This window comes from Neopelma chrysocephalum, unplaced genomic scaffold, assembly GCF_003984885.1.
Source record: "Neopelma chrysocephalum unplaced genomic scaffold, ASM398488v2 Primary Assembly neopelma1_97027, whole genome shotgun sequence".
NCBI lineage: Eukaryota > Metazoa > Chordata > Aves > Passeriformes > Pipridae > Neopelma > Neopelma chrysocephalum.
Genome location: NW_020925669.1, coordinates 2,582,961 through 2,605,169, shown reverse-complemented (window position 1 = coordinate 2,605,169; position 22,209 = coordinate 2,582,961). Strand labels below are relative to the sequence as shown.

Sequence of the window (22,209 nt, the reverse complement as noted above, 5' to 3'; positions counted from 1 at the left end):
ATACCTGCATATTATGAAGGGTTTATTAAACCGGTGATAATCTATTCAAGATAAAGTGATCTGTATGGCCAACTGAGCACAGATCAGACAGAATGATGGGAGGTTATTGTTAAAATATGCAAATTCACATCCTATTGAAATGCAAACCCTCCAGATAAGATTTTTTAATAAATCTGGTCTTTTTTCACTGCATGAAGGTAACCTAATGTTTATTGACTTCAAGACCATATAATGGAACGTAATATCTATTAGTCAGATCCTTGCCTCTCTTTCGATTACTGGAGGTACATGTTCTGGCTCCCGAAGAATTTTTGTTTTATGGTTTGGTACAAAAGAAAAGAGATTAAAACCCCTGAAATTAATTAACTTCTTTCTACACAAAGCCCCCCTTCCTCTTCAACTGCCGTCATTAGTTACTCAAGTAAAAGGAAGCAGTACCCATCAGCTGAGAAACTGTCCACTATTTTCAGTGTCAGGAAAAACAACCAAAAGTATAAATGCTAATTTGGAACACTTTTGTTCAGTATAAAAGAGAAATTAAGACTTTTGAATGCCTTCTTTACGTTTACTATTACCTCAGCAGAGAAAGTTGAGTAAAGTTTCATTTTACTCTCCTGTAAAACAGGCCTATGAAACAGCTTCACCTGACTTCTCTATGTGTGTTTCTGTGTGTAAGACTTGTTTAAAGCATACATTCAGTGTGCTTTTATGAACTGGGGGGGACAGGTGATTTCTGAAGTAGACACAGTTTCAGATACCAAAGTGCCAGATGAAATAAAGGCTTTTATTTTAGTGAAATGCCAGTGCTGTGATAGCAAGAGTTGAGAACTCATTTCTGCTTAAAGGTCACTTCTCCTCAAACCCTGTAAAATCTACATGCTGATGTAGATTGATCTGAGATTTGGTGTGTCTAGTGAAGGTGGAAGGTTTGTTTCTGACTCCAAAGTGAAGGTCAGTAGAGAAAAAGTATCCTGAAATAGAGCTCCTTGGAAAAGCCCTGCCCATCTTAAAAAGACTTTTTCATGTTGCTGATAGGCTCTGCCAACTGTTTTGTGGTCAAATCAGGATTGTGATTACTATGCCTAAAATGGTCTCATTTTACCCAGCAGGTTCTTGGTGGTCACAGAGTGGAAGCAGTGAGACAGAGGGCTGGGCAGGGGCTGCAGGGGATGGGGCAGGCAGCTCAGCTCTGGGAATGGATAGGAGGGATTCAATAGGCAACCAAAGATACCCAGGCTGGGGCATGTAAACAGCTGCCCATGCTTGGTTATCTGAACTGTACTGTTCTGCCTGTACTGTTCTGCCCAGACAGGGCTGTTCAACAGCACAGGGGTAGACTTTCTAAGTACAGCCAGAAGCCTTTATAGGACTGGTCACCTCTCTCTTAGGTCAGACCTCTGGCTTCCATCACAGCTGAAGAATAACCCAAGTTAAACCTTTCTGGACAGTTTGCCTGTTAGGCTGATGGGGATGTGCATAAAATGTGCTGCCTGCCTCTGTGTCTGCAGTGGGAACAGCACTTCCCATCCCCAGTCTGCACCACTGCCAAAACACAGACTCTCTACCCAGGCACCCTTCTCATCACTCACTTCACTGGGTATACCACCAGTTACAAATTAGCACTTAATCAAGATAAATCCCATAGGAAGGATATGGATAATATGCAATGCATTAAGCCTGCAAATTAAGATGGTCTGATTTAGCCCTGGCTTTAAAACTCCCAAGCTTGCATTAGGACTAATGATGAATGGATGTACGTCCCTGGTTGGACAGGAGCTCTGTCAGGACAAGGCTGCCCAGCAGTGACAAAGCCAGAGTGAAACAAGTGCTCTGCTTAATGTTCATTAGGCCTTCCACACTGCCCCTGCTTGGGAATGTGCTTTCCCTTGCCTTAGATGGTTGTAATATTGCCACTTCTCCAGGATCTATTGACTTATTGGTCCCAGAATTCATTTACAAAACCTAACTGAGGGCAGTGGATGCCGGCATAATTTCCCTCACTGATCAGTGAGGAGAAACTGAGGCACACAGCATCATATCTAGAAAGGCTGACCTGCACTGTGCCCAGGGCTTTCCATTCACTGGCTCTAAACAGGACCCTGCACATCACCCTGCTTAGGCACTCTCAGTCACACTTGGGAGTCTCTTGTTCTTTCACTAACTAGCTGGAGGGATAGAGGTGACATTTCAGCTCTCTAAGTGCGGCCCAAGGTACAAGTTAAAGCTCAGTGGCCTGAATTCTCCTAACAGATTAGTGGAGTAGCACAGAAAGAAAACTCTTTCCCACTCCATCTCCTGGGTTGCAGCATGGGTGATGCAGCAGGATTGTACCTCTAGGTACAAATGCAGCCATACCTACCGAGTACCCTGCTGTGGGATGCAGCACACTTTGCAAATGTAAAGTTAAAGACTGTTTCTGTCCCTCAGTGAATGAGCAGTCATAGAACTCTGGTTAGCCTCTCTTCAGCTCCTGCAAGACCTGAAAGAAGCCTGTTATCAGGCCTCACATGTACTATATATAGTCCAGAAATTAATCTCTGCATGAGATCAGGGAAGAAGAAGACCCTTTATTAGCTTGTTCACCCATCAAGGTCAGAGTCCACTTGGGCTGGAGTACACCAATGCACTAGTCCTGCAAAATGCAGGGGAGCTGCTATTTTAAGGGAGGATGTGATGCAGGCTTCAAGAGGAATCAGCTTAAGATTCACAGCTGAGGAGCGTCAGGAAACGGCTATGGTCTGCAAGGGGTTAAAGGGCTTTGTTCTGCCTGCAGGAGTAATTTAGGGAAAGAAAATCCTTTAAAATAACAAGCTTGGCAATATCTGTGGTTTTAAATGTACTTTTCTTCAGGTTTGCTCTAGTGTTCAAACTTGTCACAATAGGGTATCTTTCCTGGATGTCATACTGCACTTATTACTGGGAATGACTACTTCCTACAGTGTGTCTCTACTTTATGGCTTTTTAAGATATGGATGCTGTCATCATGTTCCCCAGAGATGTGTTCTGGTTCATGGAGAGGCTGTTTTATATAATCTTCCGTGAAAGATTAAAACAACAGAACAGGAACAACAATAATGCAACACACTACCTCCTGACACAAACAACAATGTGGTGGCACAGGCAACAAAATCTCCTCACCCACTGCAAAGTAGCAGACTTCATTCATGTGGTCGAACTCCACTTTCCACAGGAAGATTGGATCACATTCATTCCCAAGAAGACCATGCTGACACCCTATCCTGGGAACAGCCTTCACCAAAGCATGTTATCTTTCCACTGCCCTCGTCCCCTCCAGCATCACCTGTCTGTTTCGTACTGATATTCTCCCTCATGTGTCTCCATCCAAGAGCTCAGACGAGGTACCAGCCAGTGCAATTCCTGAGATATCCTTTCTTTCCTGGCTAGAATATGTCAAATCTCACATTTTATGCCTCCTTTTGCTCCTTGCAGAGCAAACCCCAGCCAAAGTAGAGGTGATGGCAAGAGAGAAACCTGGGGAGAAGGCTCTGTATCAGTTAACAAAACATTATTAGTGAACGCAAGGGATTACCCTGGGATACCTCACCCTTTGATCCAAGGTATCAGCATGCCCCATTCTAAGCAGAAAGGGAGAGAAGCTGTGTCCAGAGATGCACAGTAATTTGCCAGGAATTGCCAAAACCAGAGATTATTTTATTGTCACTGTGACTTTTTCATTGCCAAACAGCACCTTAAATCACATAACGATAACAAGAAGGTTAGTGTGAAGCTTATGCAAGAGTAGAAACGTGTCTTTTTTTTTTTTTTTCAATTGTTTTTCTTTTATTTACTTCACCTCCAAGATAAGAGGCCAGTAGCTGCAGATCTGCAGGAACAAGAGGGCTTTGTGGTGAGCGAGCAGGATTAAGGTGGCTACTTAGTAATTTTGACAGTGCTGAAGATAGAGCTGAAGGACCAGGATATGCTTGTGCCCTGGGTGTGTGTGCATTTGTGTTTGTGCGCCTTTCTCCAGCTCCCTGGCTGGAGAAAAAGATGCCAAGCAGGAGAGATCTGTGTGTGCTTGCTTCTGGCTTTACCTCAAACCCAGATTAACACTATGGATTTGAAAGTTTGACCATTAACATGTGAATTAAATCCTGAATAAAAGTGTTCAAGGCTTACAACAATACTGAAATACAAAACTGCTGATGAAGGATGAGGGAAATTATGTAAAATAAAAACTAAGAACCAAAGATTTGCGGTATAAAGGAGCTGAAAGAGAGAGGTTGAAAAAGTCTCATAAAAAAAGAAGTATAACAAGTGCTGTCATGGATGATTATAAGGGTTTGAACCTGTCACCCACAGCAACAAGAGCACTGGCCTTTCTCACTTGACCTGAGGAGATAATGCTGTTAGCTGAGGTTAGAGAGGGCAGGTGATGTGTTGCTGTTCAAATACAAAGCAAAGATGTCCTTTCACTCCGGATAATTAAACTAAAAACATAAGCAAACAAGGCCTGAAGTTCTGGAATTGCCTGGCAAAGACACTGAAATCCCTTAGGAAATGCTGCTAGTCCTTCTTATCTCAACAGCATCCACTCATCCTTATGAAATGTTATTATCTTGAGGATATTCCATTCCCTGATGTTTGTTTAAAAAATACCAGTCTAGACAAAACCAAACTACACCCACAACCACATCCCAAAATGTTCTGTGGTACTTTACAGGATGTTGAATTCATAAGAAATTCCTGCATGGCATTGCTGAAATGCAGCCATTTTAGAAGGTAACATGGTAAGAGCCATGGTAGAAGGTAAATTCCGTATTCAAACGACAGGACCGAATTGCTTATGATTTTTTCTTTACCTATTTTGTACACTTTCTATGAACATTTAAACAGTTGTGCTCTATAGCAATGAATATTCAAAAAAAGGCCAACATTTCCAAGATATATACAAATATTAAAGGAAGCTGAGTGTTCCACTTTCACACAGATATATGTCTGCTTATTGAATTGGAAAAATGAAACACATTCACCATATGATTTTGCTGATCAATCATAACTCACCAAAACTGCCTGGAGAGTGAATATGCATAGATAACAATTCAAATATGCAAAAAGGGAGAGAAAATGCAACTTATAGTTAAGAATAATTACAAAGGGTGAATTAACAATTAGGCAATCATTAATATAAATTCTTTGGGATGAGGAAATAAACCGACCAGCTATGAATATATTTAGCCTAGAAATTAGGAGAAGGATTATCTCTCATCAACAGTATGCAGTCCTAGCCCAGCAGAAAAACTGAGGAGCAAGATACAAGAACATGTTCAGATGGACCTTGACAAGTTCATGCAGTGGCAAGGGATCAAACTTGCTGATCCAGGAATGCCTTTCACTATCATGAGTTTCCCCCTTTTTTATTTTACTTTTGATTTTATGCCAATGCTATCAAAGCAAGGGTGCCTCCTGCAATTCTGTTGTCAGCTCTGAGGCTTGGCTTAGAAATAGCTCAGATTTTGAATTCTTCTTCATTTGAAAGTAAATGTTGTTCAAGCTTTTCTACAAATATGGGCTGATAGAAACATAAGTTACATTTAATTATTATTAAGGTGAATCAGCACCAATTCACATGCCTCCAAAGGCAGGAGATTTAGGAAACCGATTAGCAAATATTATTGTTGTTGTTTTTTAATGATAGAAATATTGTGAGAACTGGCAGAGCGGCTCAGGAGTTTCAGTTTTCAAAACCAGTTTCCAAAAACCTGAACAAAGATGTTTTGATTATCTCTTCATCTGTTCACGATACTTAGTTTTCTCATTTGAAAGTCAAATAAGCCCATGTCATTTGAAATGAGAGACAGTGCCTGACGCATATGAATGGGAGTCAAGGATTTCTGCACACAGTGGTTCAGAAAACTGCCAATTTGTGTGCGTGCAAAAGTAGTCACCACCCTCTTGACAAAGCCACTGAGTTTGAATCAGAGACCTCTGGAGCGGTGGGCTCCAGATCCGCAGCTTGTCTTGAAAGGCTGGCAGATGCCAGCTGGAGGCTTTAAAAACTCACACTCAGAACTGGAAAGGACAAGGACGGAGCTCCAAACACACCAGTTTCTGATGCTTTTAGTTTCCCACACATATTTTGGGAAGGGAAAGGGAAGAGGCTGAGGAGGAGAAATATTCAACATAAGACCTAAAACCTGCATATTATTTTTTCCAGTTTCTGGCAAGCATTTAGCTATTATTATTATTGTCATCCATACAGAAAGTTAACATTTGAAAATGCAAAGCCATTATTCTTTTAGTTAAAAGCTGATTTTCTTTCCTGAACTCACCTCCCCTGGTATTTCATCAAGACCCAGACAACATCAGCTTAAATAAAACAGCAACAATGAAGGCATGCATTTCATAGTGCCTGTTGTGGCTGAAAAGCCAAGTTTCATACTCATACATGTCCAATTTCAATCAACATTTTTTCCAGTGTTGATGCTGTTTACGTCTCAACCCCAGTATGGTCGTTTATATCCCATCTTCCCTACAATGAACATCTTAATCACCTTTCCCCTTCACAGATATTCAATTAATCATTTTAAACTGTTTTAAAGATGAAGAACAAAGAGGCAACCTTGAACCCTAAACATTTCCTTTGATGTCTTGATATCAGTTTTGAAGTGTGGGGATTACATCAAAAGTTGCAACGTTTAAAATCCAGGGATAGGGATTTGTGGTGGAGAAATAACCTAATGATCAATACAGCACAAAAAATATAGATGGACTGAGAGATAATTCCTAGACTAAGGATTCATAACACCTTAAAAAATAGAAAAAAAAAGGGAGAGGTTAAAAAGGAAAAAAAGAAATACCACTAAGATGTGCAACAGAACTACCTCCTAGCAGAAGGCTGCTCTAAGACTTCTCTGTAGGCATGATTATTCCTGGCTGGGAGAAAAGCCCATTAAAAAGCTTTTCTGCACCCTCCCCTGGTTATGGGATACCATCCTGAAGAGAAATCATTGACATGCCTGTCTTTTTCTGAAAGGGTTAGTCAAACAAATTGTCTTTCTCTCCGGAGCTCCTCTCTCTGCTTCTGCCCTTTTGTCTTTCTCTTTTCTTGTTATAGTTAGAAGTGAACATTTTGGCACGTTAATTAAAAATAGTAATAGTTGCAACAGAGGAAAGAAAAGGAGGGGTAAGGTGGGGGAAGCAGAAGGGGGATGGTGACTGCAGCCCTAATTAATAGAATTACTCTCAGTTGAAAGTCAGCCTGATGAGGACTCTTGTCCTTGAGTAAACAACTCCCTGTGTCTGCCTGTATGTGCATATATATAGATAAATGTACATGTAAACACAACTATTCTGTTGCTTAGCAGCCAGTAGTGTCCTTTCATGAGAAAACAAAATATATGTGACAAACAGTCTCAAAAACACAAAGTTCCATAAGCATATTTCTTTTCTCGAAGCTATTCAGACAAGGTGGAGAGTGGCCCTGAAATTAATGTCTTATCCAACGGACAAAGGCAGAACTAAGCTAATTGGATTCCCATCTGTTCCAAACATAGTCTCAACATCACACAATAATAAATAATATGGTAATCATGGCTAACAATTAATCTTTTAGTTTAGATTTTTTCCAGGGTGCTGAATGGACCCTAATTTCGCACAAATATAGATTGCTGTCTGAACATATCCTCTGGACTAAAAAGAAAAAAAAATCATAGTCTGCCCAGGCACGATCATGTCAGATCTTTGGGTATATTTCAGGAGAGCAGAGGCTGTCTAATCTAAATGCCTCCTACAGCCACATGCAAACTGGAATTTAACAAAATCTAATTTTGATCTAAACCCAAACCAAATGTGAACTGAACTGTCAAAGGGCTGTTTGAAGCGACACATGTGCTCCTTGTTTAAAAATTTCTGGGATGAGGAAGCACTGGGTAAACCTTTTCCATCTCACCTGGGGAGAGTAGCAATACACCCTCACTGCCTCCTTCTCCCTTCACTGTGGCTTTTCTTTCATTAGTCCCTGATTAAGTATTTTAAGTGCAAACTGATTGCCCCAACTACTGTCTCCGTGTTCTGTACTGGTGCAATCGCAGTTTCAACTCAGGACTTAACAGCGGTACAAGGAGGTAAAGGGGGATTAAAATCTGGGCAAATTCCTTTCAATAAACCAGTGAGAGAGCACAGAGCCAACACCCCCTGATGATGTCCAGTTGGGCAAGTCACCACCCAAACGAGGAGCCCTGTTGTTGGGTCCTCTGCATGGGCATTGTTAAAGGAAAACTTACACAGACACACAAAATCCAGCTGTGACATAAGGGGGGCTGCTGACAGCAATCTGTCCAGACCCATTGCACATCTCTGTGGCAGAGGTGGATGTGGGATCAACATTTTCCATGAACTTGTGAACTTCCCCACAAATCTGTGTAAACTTTTACATCTAAGCAGCTGGTGGCAGTGAGATGCCTTACTCTGCTCTACTGCACAAAAATCACCTCCTTGTCTTTCTTTTGACCTGATTCCTCAGCAGCTTCATTTCATGCTCCCTAGTTTTAATTCATGCTGAAGTCAACAGAAGTATGGAAGAGAAGCAAGGGCTAAGCCATGGAGTTGTTACTCCACGTTGATGTGAGCTCTTAAACATCAGTTACATCCCAAACCCAGAATAGCCACCCTTTAGTGGTAAGAGAAATACTCTGTACAAGGTTATAGCTGTGAACAGATGGATAGATATAAGGTGACGTGTGGAGCTGGAACAACCAGTTAGTAAAGTTTATAAAGTACTTTGGGAGTCCATCTGGATGGATGGTACTTTATAAATGTAAGGCCATTATCAGTGCCTCCTAACAGCACCCAACCATCACTCAGCACTTTTGGATGGACAGTTAAAGAAAACACATAAAATATATTCTTCAGCAGATATTTCACCCAGACTCTTTTACTTGTAATAGCAGAGAGATCTGGGCTTTCATTTGTACAGACCATTCCCATTTGCAGTCACAGGGAAAAATCCACAATAGCTCAACTCATGAAGCTGTTGGATTTGTTATGTTTGAAGAATGAGGCTTCAGAGCACAGCCCTGGAAATAAATGAATGGTTTGGGAATTTGCTAGTGGCAGGTCTCTTGCAGCAGTAGAGGACAGGATAACCAAAGGGATAGTAATGGGAGAGACATAGGTTTTTTTGGTGGTGGGTTTTGTATTTTTTCCTCCCCTGAGGGGCACTTCACAGAATTAAATTCAGGTCAGTAACAAATGAAAAACCAGATCGCCTTTCTGGTGACAAGGGGGTGCCACATGTGAACATTGGACATCAGCAGCAGTTGTACAAAATGCTCATTTTCCTTGTGGTCTCCCTGTCTGCCCTCGGGAATATGGCTGGGGAAGAAACAGGAAGACATCGCTATTGCATATGACTTGGAGCCAAACAGAACGATCACAAGGATCTCATTGAGACTCCTCCACAAGGTCGTGACGATCTTATTCCTCATAGCACTTCTTTGGCTAAAGAAATCTGGGGGATGGGTGGGTGGCTGCATTCTGGAGAAAGCCTCTCCTCTTGGGTCTTAATCACCATTTAGTGTGAAATCAGGCTGTTTCTGCAGAGAAATTTAGTGTTTGAGCTCTATGTTTTTTTCATGAAACAAATGTGGTGTCTATGGAGAATCTTTTTTTTTTTTTTCCTTTCAAATCCTGAACACCCCAAAGATTTCAGGCTGAAGATGCTGCCAGAGGGAGTGTGTTTTCATTTCCCTGCCATCGTTCTCTTCTGTGAGATGGCTTCCCCAGACATACTAAGCCTCTCAGGATACTCTGTAGGCAAAAGTTCCCATGATGAACTCCTTTTTTCCACTAAGACTAGAGACTATTATACGTACCATATCCATGGAGTCTAATTTAAGATTATGGTATATGGAAGAAGATATAAGCATCAGTTACCCAAATTGCTATTCACAGCATGGTGGCCTTTTAAAATATAAATATTTATATATGCATTCACTTACTATTTGTCCATGGAATCAAAATATCCAATGGATAAATTTTAAGGACCTTATACAATTGTTTTTGTCAACTTTTTTTTTTTTTTGATGAGGAAAGGTAGCATAAATGAAATTGTTTACATTTTTACTACAGACCTAATTTCTCTCTATTTGTGTTGCTACTGATGTGGTATTTAAACCCTTGTTAAGAGATAATTTTGCAGTAAGCTGTTTCTATGCTTGAACTCAATTTCCTGCTGCAATATCTTGGAAGACTGGTAACAGAATTGGCCACTACTTATAAAACCATCTTTTGGGGCTTGGGGATCAGTCCACTCAAATCTTCATTTCATTGTAAAAACCTGGACACTATCATTAACTGACAAGATGATGTCAGATGAGATGAAGATAGTAACTTCTCAGGGAGGTTTGCCATGAGAGACCAGCATGAACTTGTCTTTTGACTTCTACAGACCTGTCCATCTGCCTTTCATTAGCCCTGGCCTAGTGATGTAAAGTGGAAAAGTAGACTTATTCTGATAATAAGGGAACTACACAGTCCTGATGGTCTAATCTTGACATTTGTGAAGGTTTTTGCCTGTGACAATTAGGAGACTCTATTGCATTCAAGCAGATGGGTGAGCAGACAGAATTTAAGTACTATTAGTCACATATTAATAAAGACATACACAGTCAAAGTAGTAAAGCATGAAGGAGGTAACACGAGAGCCCAATTCTCATAGGCATAGAGCCATAGTAGGAAACGCTGGCACAAAGGCATTTACAAAGCACCCACAGAAACAGAAGTATTTAGGTGCTGAGTAAAGTTAGTGCAACATAAAGAAGCTTGTACATTGATCCCACCAGGACTGCAGGAGGAAGAGTGACAGACTATACACAAAATGTATACTATATGAATGATTGCCCCCAAAGAGCACTAGGATGATGAGATGGAAGAGGATGTCAAGGTCAAATTATTATTATGTTTTTTACTACAGCAGCCAGACAGCTCTCAAATGGTTGATTTGAACAGCTCTAATAGAACAATGTCATTAAAACCCAACAGTCGGTGCTCAGGGAACAACACTGCTGAGTTGCTACCAATGTCTTGGCAGGTGAATATGAAGGTTCACACTGTTAATGACTAGCATTTGTAATGACTGCTTTGTTTCATTTCAGCAAATGCTCCATTTCCAAAGGAACTCCAGGACAGGGATGTGGAATTGAATCAACATGCATTTTGGGCTCACACAAGCCTTTAGCCTGGTCACAGGAAGATCAAACAGAGACCTCTTTCTACACTGACACCAGACAGCTCTTGACATTGCTGTTTCAAAGACTCTCACACCTGTGTCTATTAGTCTTATAAATACTCAGCATTTGCACTGGGAAGTGGATTCTGGTCCCCACTTGTAAAGGGGGAATTGTCTGTACACCATCAATGACACAACCTAGGTCCTGCATTCAGCAGAGGGCTTCAGCATGTGCTTGATTTCAAACACGGGCATACAACCCATTCAACTCACAGGGTGAGAATGTGTGTCCGACGTGCATCATGTGGCAAGGAGGCAGCATGTGGCACAGCAGGAGCTGACACAGCATTGTTAGCTACATGTTTTTTGAGTTATTTATACCTGTAGGGATGAGTGGGGAGGAAAAGAGGGAGAAAGGAAGCAAGCACAGACATGGTAGGAGAAGGAAAGGAATGAAATCAACATTTTACATGTCAAGGCAGAAGGACTGAGAAAAGTTCCCTAAAGATTCCCCAGTTAGGTTTGGATATCTTTTAATTATTTTTTTAATTATTATTTTATCGTATTGTCATTCAAATAACACTATGGGATGCTGAGGCTGTTTGCTAATAGGTATGCATAAGTTTGATCACTGGAAGAAGACATCAAGGAATAGGAAGGATGGAGTGAATGTCTTATGTGCACGACAGTGTTGTAGAAAGGCTAACTACAGAGTGTGGAATGAGCCCTGTTTGATTACAAGCACCTGCTAGTGACAAGTGAGATACTCAAACTAGTATGCGAATGTCTCTCAGAGAGCTGAGTGGGTCCTACTATGCACCAAACAGGTAGTGCCACACTCACCACCATCAGTGTTACCTGATTAAAACATATTTGTTAGCAAAACAGAACAGGAGCTTCAATCATCTGCTTGATGACTCCACTCTGATCGCCCCTGTGCATATCTTTCCCAGGTCTAGGAGACAAAGCCTTTCTTTCCAAGTTCTGTCTTTCCAAGGCTAAGTGCTTACTAAAAGTTATTTGAGAAAGGATTCTGACCTTTTGTCATGTAAAGACATGGTCCCTAGTCAAAACAGTGAAAGCTGAACGTTGTCATTGGTAGCTCACCTGGTTGCAGAATCAAAAGTCTCTTCTCACCCACAATGGAAAGCAAAGATCACTAGTGCAGGAGTTAACTGGGACAGATAGGGAGGACTTCTCTCTCAGGGTTAAGAAGGCAGTGAATATCCCACTGTGTAGTCACAGAATCACAGAATCATAGAATCATGGAATCATAGAATGATTTGAGTTGGAAGTGACCTTAAAGATCATCAGTTCCAACCTCCGTGCTGTGGGCGGGGACACTTTTCTCTAGATTATGTTACTCAGAGCCCCACCCAGCCTGGCCTGGAGCACTTGCAGGCATGGGGCATTTACAACTTCTCTGGGCAACCTGTGCCAGTGCCTCACCACTCTCCAGCTCCTCTAGCTCCTGGCAGATGCTGAGCACTGTCTTCTGCAGGGCTTCTCTGGTGGACTCATGCTGGAGGTAAGAGTGAACTGGCTCTGCCTTGTGCCTGTGCCCCAGAAACAAAATCCCACCAAGGTAGTGCCTTCTCCCCGCCAAGGAGAAGTGTGATAAATACAAGAGACAAACACTGATGCAAAAAATTATGTAACCTACACAGGTGATAAGTGGGAGAAGAGGGGGAACACAACAGACCCCTTCACATTCATATCGCTCATGGGGGTGAAGCAAGAACAGCAATCCACAGTTTAACACTCTCCCTGCTAGATCAGAAGAGGCCTCTTTGGGAGACCCATGCCAGGAGCTTGTTTGCAAGGTACTTCACCACTGACCCCAAAATCCCTTGGGAGTTTGCTGGGTACACTTCCGAGGGCCCTGCTGAGGCCTAATCTCTGTGAAACCAGCTCCGATAAAGAGCAACTCTGGTGGCCAAAAATGATGCAGCGATTTTCAAGCAGACTACAAGCTAATCCCCGGGATCATGATTAACATGTTTATTTTGCTCAGTTAAACAGATTCCAGGGCTGGGTGTAAGCACTGCTAAGAACACAGTCACTAAGCTGCCAGCTTTGGGTCGCCTTTGGTGATCTAGATGGCCACCCCTGACCCTCTAAAACCCCTGGGATTCCAGAGAGTGAGCAGGTGAGTTTTTTTCCTTTTAATTTATGTATTTATTTGTTTATTCATTCGATTTTCTAGAACTAAAAGATGCTCTGGCCCACCATTAAGCAGTCTTCCTAAATATAAGACCATTGTTCTTTTTAATTAGTCACCTATGGTCCTAAATTTAGGCGATGTATTTTCCCTTTCATTGCTCATCTAAACAAATTTTCACAGCTAGAAGAAAAACTTTCTTCTCAGTAAGAAGTAGAAGAACGTGATTAGAGAAAGATGGAAAAAATAGCTGACCTCCACTTGTCCAGATGCTGCCAGGTTCTGTAGTCAGGGTTGCCCATAAAATAGGAACTAAAATGATCCTGGTCCATGGGGCATTTGTTTGCTTTTGGCTCTCAGAAGAAAAAAAAAGCTACCTGACTTCACTTAACAGCCATTAATTACAGAGCACTCTTGCCACCAACACCAGAAATGTCCTGGCTGAGAGATGGGGATTTACATGACTTACATGTCAGGTTACATGTTTAGTGTGGGTAGGGGGGTGTCCTTTATGCCCCCAGGCATGTGATGGAAGAAGAGGGAACAAAGCCTGAATCAGCTCTCAGGGAAAGCTTAAAGTAGAGTGATATCAGGACAACCAGATCTCAGCTAGAGGTCATGAAGTGCAGAACAGGAAATGTTCTCTTGTGCTTTCTGCAAAACACCATCCTGCTACTGATATACTGCAGATACCTCTGAAACTTTCCATGCTCTTTGGATACCTTCCCACTTCCAACCATTAGAGTGTGCTGCACACGAGCAGTCACTAATTACATCAGAGGGAATCTGGGCTTAATTCAAATCCCACATGCAATGCCAGGACCTTGCTTCTCATCTTCAGAGATCTGGACAAGACAGTATCTCTTCCTTCCCATGGCATCCATTAGTCATTGACTTCCTCCATGGCCCCTGATGCCTCTGCATTGTCCTCTCCTGTGCTCCAGGTTCCACACCATCCATTTCCCATTCTCCTCTAGGCTTTATGTACTTATCCATTCCCATCACAACAATAGCCAAATGATTCCAGAGTTACAGGCTCAAGGGATGACACAGACAGAACTAATCATAATTTGGGGCCTGAAGGTAGGTTAAACAACTTCTTTTATCATTTCATGCCTTATCCTCCCAAATAGAAATTAAGAAATACATTCAAAAAACCCAGAAAAGTAAATTGAAAATTAATTTTTATGGGGATCTGAATAAGTCAGAAATTTGGTCAACATCCGGAATACTTTCTGGAATATAAGGGAGAAAAGAGTTTGGAAATAAAGAAAATGGATGGGATTTATCCTTTTTTCAAAATGGCAGTTTTTTTTCTTTTAAACTGAAAGCAGAGGACTGGATTAACCCCTGAGCAGCATTTTCCTGAAATTCAGGAAAATCTGGCAGTACCTTTGCTTCTCTCTCGATATGTTTTCTTCTTTAAAAAAAAAAAAAAGGATTATTTGTCTTTCATTTCCTCTATTTCCTCAGACCATCATCTCATTTTAGGAGATAGGATTTCTGGAACGGAGAGCACACAACATGTTCACAACATCCTCCACATTTTCAAACCTAAGAGTCACTGATATATCTCTTTAGGGGTAAGACCCCACAGAAATTGCACGCAAAGACAGGTCCAATGAGGTGCAAGACTTCAGCCGCTGCTCTACACAGACTTTGTCATGTGATTTCAGGCAGAAACTGGGCTTTAGTCTATAAGGGCACAGTATTGTGGCTTTTCAGCACAGCCAGGAATGTCCAAGCTATCTGCCTGTTATCCTGTATGTTGGGTATGATCTGGGGCAAACTAAATGGTCCTGCATGGACCAGAAGACTGGTTCATAACGGTGGTCCATTTTCCTGAATACAACTGGCTGAAGCTTGTGCACTGGAATTCTGAGCCCAAACTCAAGTGCTTCAAGTGCAAGGGCAACAGTCCTGTGGAAGGCAACATCACTACAGTGTTATATGCACTCAAATGGCAGCATGTTGACTCTGCAGTAATAACTCATTTAAATGAATATGTGGGTAGATATGTTTTCATTGATCAAGCATATGACGTGGAGAACAAGCAGCCTTGAAAACATCTAGACAAGCCTGGAAGAGTGCAGCTGTTAGCATTGCAAACTACATTATCACCATATATTTAGATTGTTATTAAGTGAACTTTAAGTAAGGCATCCTCCATTTGTCATTTTCCCCCCCTGGTGAATTCAGCTACCAACATTGATTTACTTTTTTTTTTTAATCTGAAAATTTGGCTATTAACTTTTCAAAACTTATTAATCTGTTTTCACTTCATTGGTAGCAGCTTCCCCCCACCTTCTACTTAGCTTGTTAAAACTCAGAGTTGATTAAATATGACACAACAGTAAAATATTACATAAGCTCACAAGAAAATTTTTATTTCATTATCGGCACAAAGTGAGTCATCTTGAATATGACACTGGCTTTGGCTCCATTTTCTCTCACTTTTTTGCTCTGGTTTTATATTTAATCACAGCTTTTTTCTCCCTCTCTTTGCTTGTACGATTTTGTTTTTTAGATCCACAGCAGAACGATCCAACTTTGTTCTTACACTATTAATTAACACCACGCTCTAGTTTCCAACATACTTAAATGATGAATAAGGTTAAATTCCAGACAACGTTCTGTACATTGCCATCAATTAACAATTTTCGAGGCAGCGCTTCATTAATAAACACTGATCAGCAGAGCCCTTGTGTGGAGTGCATTGGAGCTGAGAAATTGTATCAGAGCTTCTTTAATATGTGAGCTGGAGTGTGTGGTGTGTATGAGCCCGTGCACAAGTGTGTATGTGTGCGTGTGTGAAAAAAAATCAATGCAATATCCTAGGAAACTCATCAGCACATCATCTCCTTAAAGGTTAATTAAGAATTTGAGGAAGAACAGAGGGGCTGAAGCAGAGGTGATGGACATTCGTGTCTCTCCAGATCATTAAGTACTAATTAGGTTTGGAAAGTCTATTGAGCTTCCTTGGTCTCATCAAGCCATGTGATGGTCCCTGGATACCTCAGTGTGAAATGCCATCAGCACTATATCTCCCTTTATGAACAGGATGCACTTCAGTCTCAGGTGTGCCTGCTGTCTCTCACCCTGTGCACGTGTACGCCTCCTTTGGTATGTGTTTGATTAAGCTATTTTATATACTGCATAAAAACTGCGTGGAGAATACAGACCATTTCAGAATCATGTGTAATGCAGCATTTTTGCTGGAAGGCTAATGAGGCAAAAAAAAAAAGGGGGAGGGGTAAAAAAAAAAGGCAAGAAAAGTTCCTGTTAGTTATAAACGCAGAATGAGCAGGGGAAAACCTTCTAAGTTCATATAAACCCTTTTGCTGTGCTAGAAGTTCATTTAGGGAGGAATTCCAGACTGCCTTCCTTTTACTTATGTTTCCTGAGCTCAAGATGGAGGTGGGGCAAGACAGGAGCTCCACAGACAAAGTTATTAGAGCAAGACCCCACCATGCAGCTTCAAAGAGACCATAATATGTATTTTGTTAATTGCCTCTTTTAAAACTCTTAACAAGAAGTGCTGCACATCTAAATCCCAGAAGAAGCAGTGACAGGTTTTTTAAGAAATGGCTTCCATGGAAAGTGAGATGCTGCTTTTACCTTAATTTCCTGGCTTTTCATTATTTTCCAGCCTATAGGTCTTACAGGGACAGATTTTGCTTAAGATGTTTCCTTTAAATTGAATTGGAAATACAAATTTATATGCTCAACTGTGGACAAGGATCTAGCAAGCAAACCAATCTGTGCCTGAAAGTGACCTTTGAGGTGCCCAGAGACTGAGTCAGCTCTCAGTGCTAATGTACAAAGCAATTCAAACCAGATGCCAGCGATCAGATAGATTCTTCTGGAAACTAGCCTTGATGGTGTTATTAGAAAAAGCCACAGCTGGCTCTGTTATGAGGTTCCTTCATGGTAACTCAATAAAATTGGTTAGTCCTAATTTTTAGGCAGTCTTAAGCTAGTAGCATGGCATAAAGCTGCTGAAAGGTAAAGGAAGAATAGGTCTTCAGCACCGTCTGTCCAAAGACATCTTTATTCAGGAGTATGCAAGAGGTGTCTTTATACATAAAGAGCTAATCCATACACCTTCTCCCTTTCTTGGAATGGAGAGAAGAATAATGTGCCTCAAGATATTAGCACTCATTTAATAAAATTATACGAGAAAAGGTTGTCCTCAGAGCTGGCATTTTCAAGGGACACATGCTATAAGGGAGGATGTTGACACTGGGGGTAGTTGCCATTGCCTTTTTGAGCCCCACTGAACTTTGACTTTGATTGCACACGATGGAATGGAAGTTAATGGTTCACTGGCTCAAACTGTTGCCCTGCCGATACTGTGCTTTTAACATTTCAGTTATTAAGAGCAAGTCTAGTTGCATTAGCAACATCACAGGAGTGAAGGCAACAGTCTGGGAACCACTGGGATGTGGGGTACTTTAGGATGCTTCTGGAATTAAAAACAAGTGCCTCCCACAGCCACCACTACTGGCACCCAGTTTTCAGCACGACATGGCTGAATTGAAAAGCTACTGATAATGCTGCAGCCTGTACGTCTGCTCCAGAATATCAAGGACCCCTTGATAAACCCACTGCAATGCCTGGAGCACTTCATCTGCAGGCGACTTGCTCTCTTCAATATGGAGAGGATTGCCACTAATCCTGGCGCATTACTGTTCACTTGACAGAAGTCGCCTGAAACAACTTGCGTCTGTTCTTGTCCTGATTTGCTGTCGGTATTTATTAAGAGCAGTGTGTTTAAAATGGCACACATTGTAGCCTGCAGATAACATCTTAAGCTTCCTGCCTATACCAACAAAAAAACAAACACCCCCCTCCCGAGAAAATCTTCTCCAAACATTGACACGCCCCTCTTTGCTCAGCCATGTTGATGCTGTTGCTCCTTCCCCAAGAGATCTCTGTGAGGTCCTGGTGCAAGAAGCACCTTACGTCTGGCTTTACCGATCACCTGATTCCTGAGCTGCTGCGAAATGGTTTTAAAAACTGAAGTGATAGAAAATAAAATACTAACCACTCAAATCAGTTCTATATTCATGACTTCAGCAGAGAAACATGCTAAACTTACAGAATCTGTCGTTCTCTGCTGACCAATGAGACCTTCATGTTCCTCCCCTTTCTGTTATGACTGAACATTTATCTCCCAGAATGTGAAGATGTAACAGCTGCTCTGAACATTCAATCTTAACCACTGTGATTAGAAGTAAACAAGATTCACTGTTGAATGCTGAATATGGTGATGGTTATATGATGTGGGCATTTATTTACCAAGGATATGGTTTGACTCAACACCACTGACTTGTCAAATTGACTGGATCTACACAGTTTGACTTTTTACATGGCAAAGACTATGAAACTTCCCCCCTTTATTCCTACTCTGATTCTGATTTGTGTCTGGATGAGTTTTTAGAAGTATAGGAAGTCCTCTGAAGAAAAAACCCCAATGACTACTAGTAAATTTTGCTTTGCAACATGTGTTTTCCAATTTATAGCAAAGGCCCTACAGTGTTTGTAGATGAGTTGTTGACTGCCATATCTCCTAGCTTTTGAGATCTCTTGGTTTCAATATCATCACAGACAGGGAAACATTATCAGTTTCAGTAGTAAAAAACAGTTCTCAAGCACACCGTCAAAGAGAATCTAGTTTTCTGTGTCTCCTACAAAAAACCTGTTATTCGTCTGCCAATTCAACTAACATACAGAAAAATAAGTTAGGGAGGAGATGGATAATCAGTTTTTCCTTAAATAAAGAAGCCAAACCCATAAATTATATCACTTTGTGCTTCCTTTACGAGCCTGTGAAGCTTTTCTCTTGCTAAACTGATATTTCATTGTTAGCAGACAAATGTTCAGACCTATCAAGTCCTTAAAGACCTATTTCTTCTTTTCTTGGGTGAATAGTACGCTCCAGAATTTAGCATCAAAAAAGCTTTTTCTTGCTCTTTTTTGCTCCCAGCACATTGGTCTCATGAAAAGTTTCATCACTTATGTGTGTGAAGGATGTGTGTGCATGTGTGAGGGTATGCATATGCATCAGTCTAGCATATTTTAAGTAATTTCATATACATATGCGTATAAATATACATATTTGTGGAGAGGACATGTATATGTGAAGAGGGAATACGGTCATACCTGGTCTAGTGTTTTTGTACTTTCGGCAGTGTGCGGATAGAAAGAGGTGTGGGTTAAAGAAGAAGGAGTTAGTGTAACTCTTCTGATTTCAGTAATGTACTAGAAGACAAAGGAAATACCTTTCTTCCTGTCTTTAAAATAAAGGATAGTTTTGCAAAGCAAGGCCCTGTACATCAACTTAGTTCATGCAGAATCTTAACATTTGTCTGGGACAAGCAACATTAGGTATGGCAGACAGTAATGGTGCTTTCAAATGAGGGACAGATGGCTGTCCAACACTGACACTGCAGGTGTCCAAGACTTTTAATTCGGTTTCATTCAGTGGACCTTTTGCTCTCCAGTCCCTTGCTACTGCTGTCAAACTTTTCCAGAAGCAAGAAAGAGTATGGGGACAATGTGATAGAATTACAGAAGGTGGTAGAGTCATTTGTTAATCCATGGGGGAAATTAGGCCATCAGACAACAACCTGCTTCACAAAGAGATCTCTGGGAAACAAGTGTGTGTGCTCTGTGTGTGGATGCATGGGGTAGTTGTGGAAAGCTGTGGATGCAGGGGAGAGGACAAGAAAGAGGACTAGCTAGTGAGCTTTGGGTTGGGAGGTGACAAAAATGACAGCCAGATCCTGATGGTATATAACAGAGTATCCAAAAGAGTAAGACACAACGTCTGCTATAAGCCAGCCTTCTATTGGTTTCGTTTGAAAAACTGAGCTCAGAGAGGTACAGAAATTCTCTGGCATCACAGAGCCTCATCTATCAATGTCCTTGTAGATACCAGTGGGATTTGATGGAGAAGAATAGAGTAAAGGCTCCCTTGTCCTTTTATTTCTTTATCCATTCCTGCAAAACGAACAGTGCTTGGAAGCTTTAAACATTTAAAATCACAGATGTGATACCAATACAAAGTCCTTGGTAACCCTAGTTCTGGCCTTGGGAGTGGAAGGTGCACTGTAATACTGTGGTACAGTGATGGTCTTTTCATTGTGATGGTTCTCCTGGGAATGCAAAACTGGCTGCAGCTGAGTGTTTTGGGAGCCATCTGTGCCAGCAGGTCCCCCTCAGCTTGCCTGATGAAAGTTCAGGTATGGAATCACCGTAAGCAATGCTTCCTCTCAGCTGGTTCTAGGTATATTTAGTGTTGGTGGGCACTGTATAACTCTTCTGGAGCTACTTAGACCTGGAAAGGGACAGGGAGACTGCCTTTTCTGGCCACAGCATTTACAGAAAAAACTCCCTGTGAGCTCTCTAGACAACAAAGCCTGTCTTCATAATGGTTTGTACCGTGAGTCCTGACCCTGTTTGGATTGTCTGGTGTCTAATGAGGGGTGTGCTCCAGCACGTCCCCTCTTTCTGTGTAAGTGTGGTGCTCAGAACTCCATATTACAATGTATTCCACGGTGTCAGCCCTCCACAACATTTTCTTTGGGAATCAGGGCAGCTGGGCTGAGAGGAAGGATCTGGCATTATATATCTTCAGAGTTCTTGAGGGACACTGGCACTGTGAGATGTGATTCTCCAGACCAGCACCAGGGTCAAAATATGCTGTGTTACAAGTTGATAATCTGCACGGGCTATAGATCTAAATCACTGTATGCGTCTACTGTGCCTGAGGAGAGGGAAAGGAAGAGGGAGGAATCACAAATTTATAAATTGATATCTGGAAATTCTGATTATTTTTAAGGTGAAATCCTGAAAAAAATTTTTTCCAACTTTTAAACACACAGCTTTCTCTAAATATCGGGAAATATCAAAAGAATTTCAAAAGCATCTTACTGAAGACAAGTCTGTTTGGAAAGATATTTTCCATTAAATAAGAATATTGCAATTGCTCTCTTTTGACCATCATTTGGACAGAGTTTACATTGAATTACAAGCCCTAGATATCAAGTATTTCACCTTTGATGAAATTATATGAATAAATAAACATTTTTCTTTGCATTCCCTAAGAATAACTGTATTTTCTCATCTTGGCTGCTGGGGATGCTAAGTCGTCCTGCTTCTCCAGGGACAGGCAATGCTGCAGGGGTATATTCCCACCCATAGAACCAAAATGCAAAATGTCCTTCAAGCATTGTTCAGGGAAATTGCATATAACATTTTGACAAGTCATGTTCTTTACACTACAGAAGAGCTAACTCAACTTTACATCAGCAGTTTGACCGTGATCTCTGCAACTTTTATTTTATTTATGGGTTGAAAGGAGTCGTGATTTGGTCAAATTTGAAAGTTCAGATGCTTTTTGGTTTTCTGCATCAGAAACAAACCTCCCAAGCCTTATCACTTTTGCCTGTCTTTAGCTGAGGTGAACAGCCTGATTCAAATTTTTGTAAATATACTTCAGCTGGTCTCTGAGAGGTACTCCGCACTGCAGAGGAATGAGTCACGTTTTTGCTTTCACTTTTACACTGGGGATACCGCTCCTGCCAGGATCTTGCCATTTACTTGGAGAACTAGTCAGCGTTCCTTTCATATTCCAGATTGTCATCCCTCCCTTCCCTTTCCCCCTTCCTGCACCCTCTGGGAGCTGCAGGACAGCATCTTTCTATTGTCCTGCAGAGATAGACCTCAGCTGACTGATGTTGCCGGATCCCTGGAGAAGGAAGGAAGGAAAACAAAACTCCAGCAAAACAAAACCTGTTCCCATTCACACCCCAAACCCTCAATATTATCCCTTTATGCCAGCTGCATCATC

The 22,209-nt window shown here is 41.4% G+C and overlaps 1 protein-coding gene and 1 long non-coding RNA gene across 19 annotated transcripts in view; one reads left to right on the top strand and one right to left on the bottom strand.

Annotated features, from left to right (window-relative positions):
- The window catches only part of CELF4 (CUGBP Elav-like family member 4), a 699,885-nt gene that overhangs the window by 321,620 nt on the left and 356,056 nt on the right, over positions 1-22,209 (bottom strand). Inside the window, exon 1 of one of the 17 annotated variants that reach the window (XM_027671075.1) lies at positions 12,329-12,415. The exons of 15 other annotated variants lie outside the window; for them this stretch is intronic. The gene's annotated coding sequence lies outside the window, so the exon portion shown is untranslated. Of the gene's footprint in view, positions 1-12,298; positions 12,416-22,209 lie in introns of those variants that run through there. One more of the 17 variants, XM_027671076.1, reaches the window with a different exon arrangement.
- LOC113961053 lies at positions 12,866-16,247 on the top strand. Of its 2 annotated transcripts, XR_003532182.1 has the most exons (4): positions 12,866-13,014; positions 13,206-13,340; positions 14,330-14,435; positions 15,880-16,247. It is a non-coding gene; the product is annotated as an uncharacterized LOC113961053 (long non-coding RNA). The 2 variants fall into 2 exon arrangements; XR_003532181.1 differs by having other exon boundaries at positions 14,330-16,247.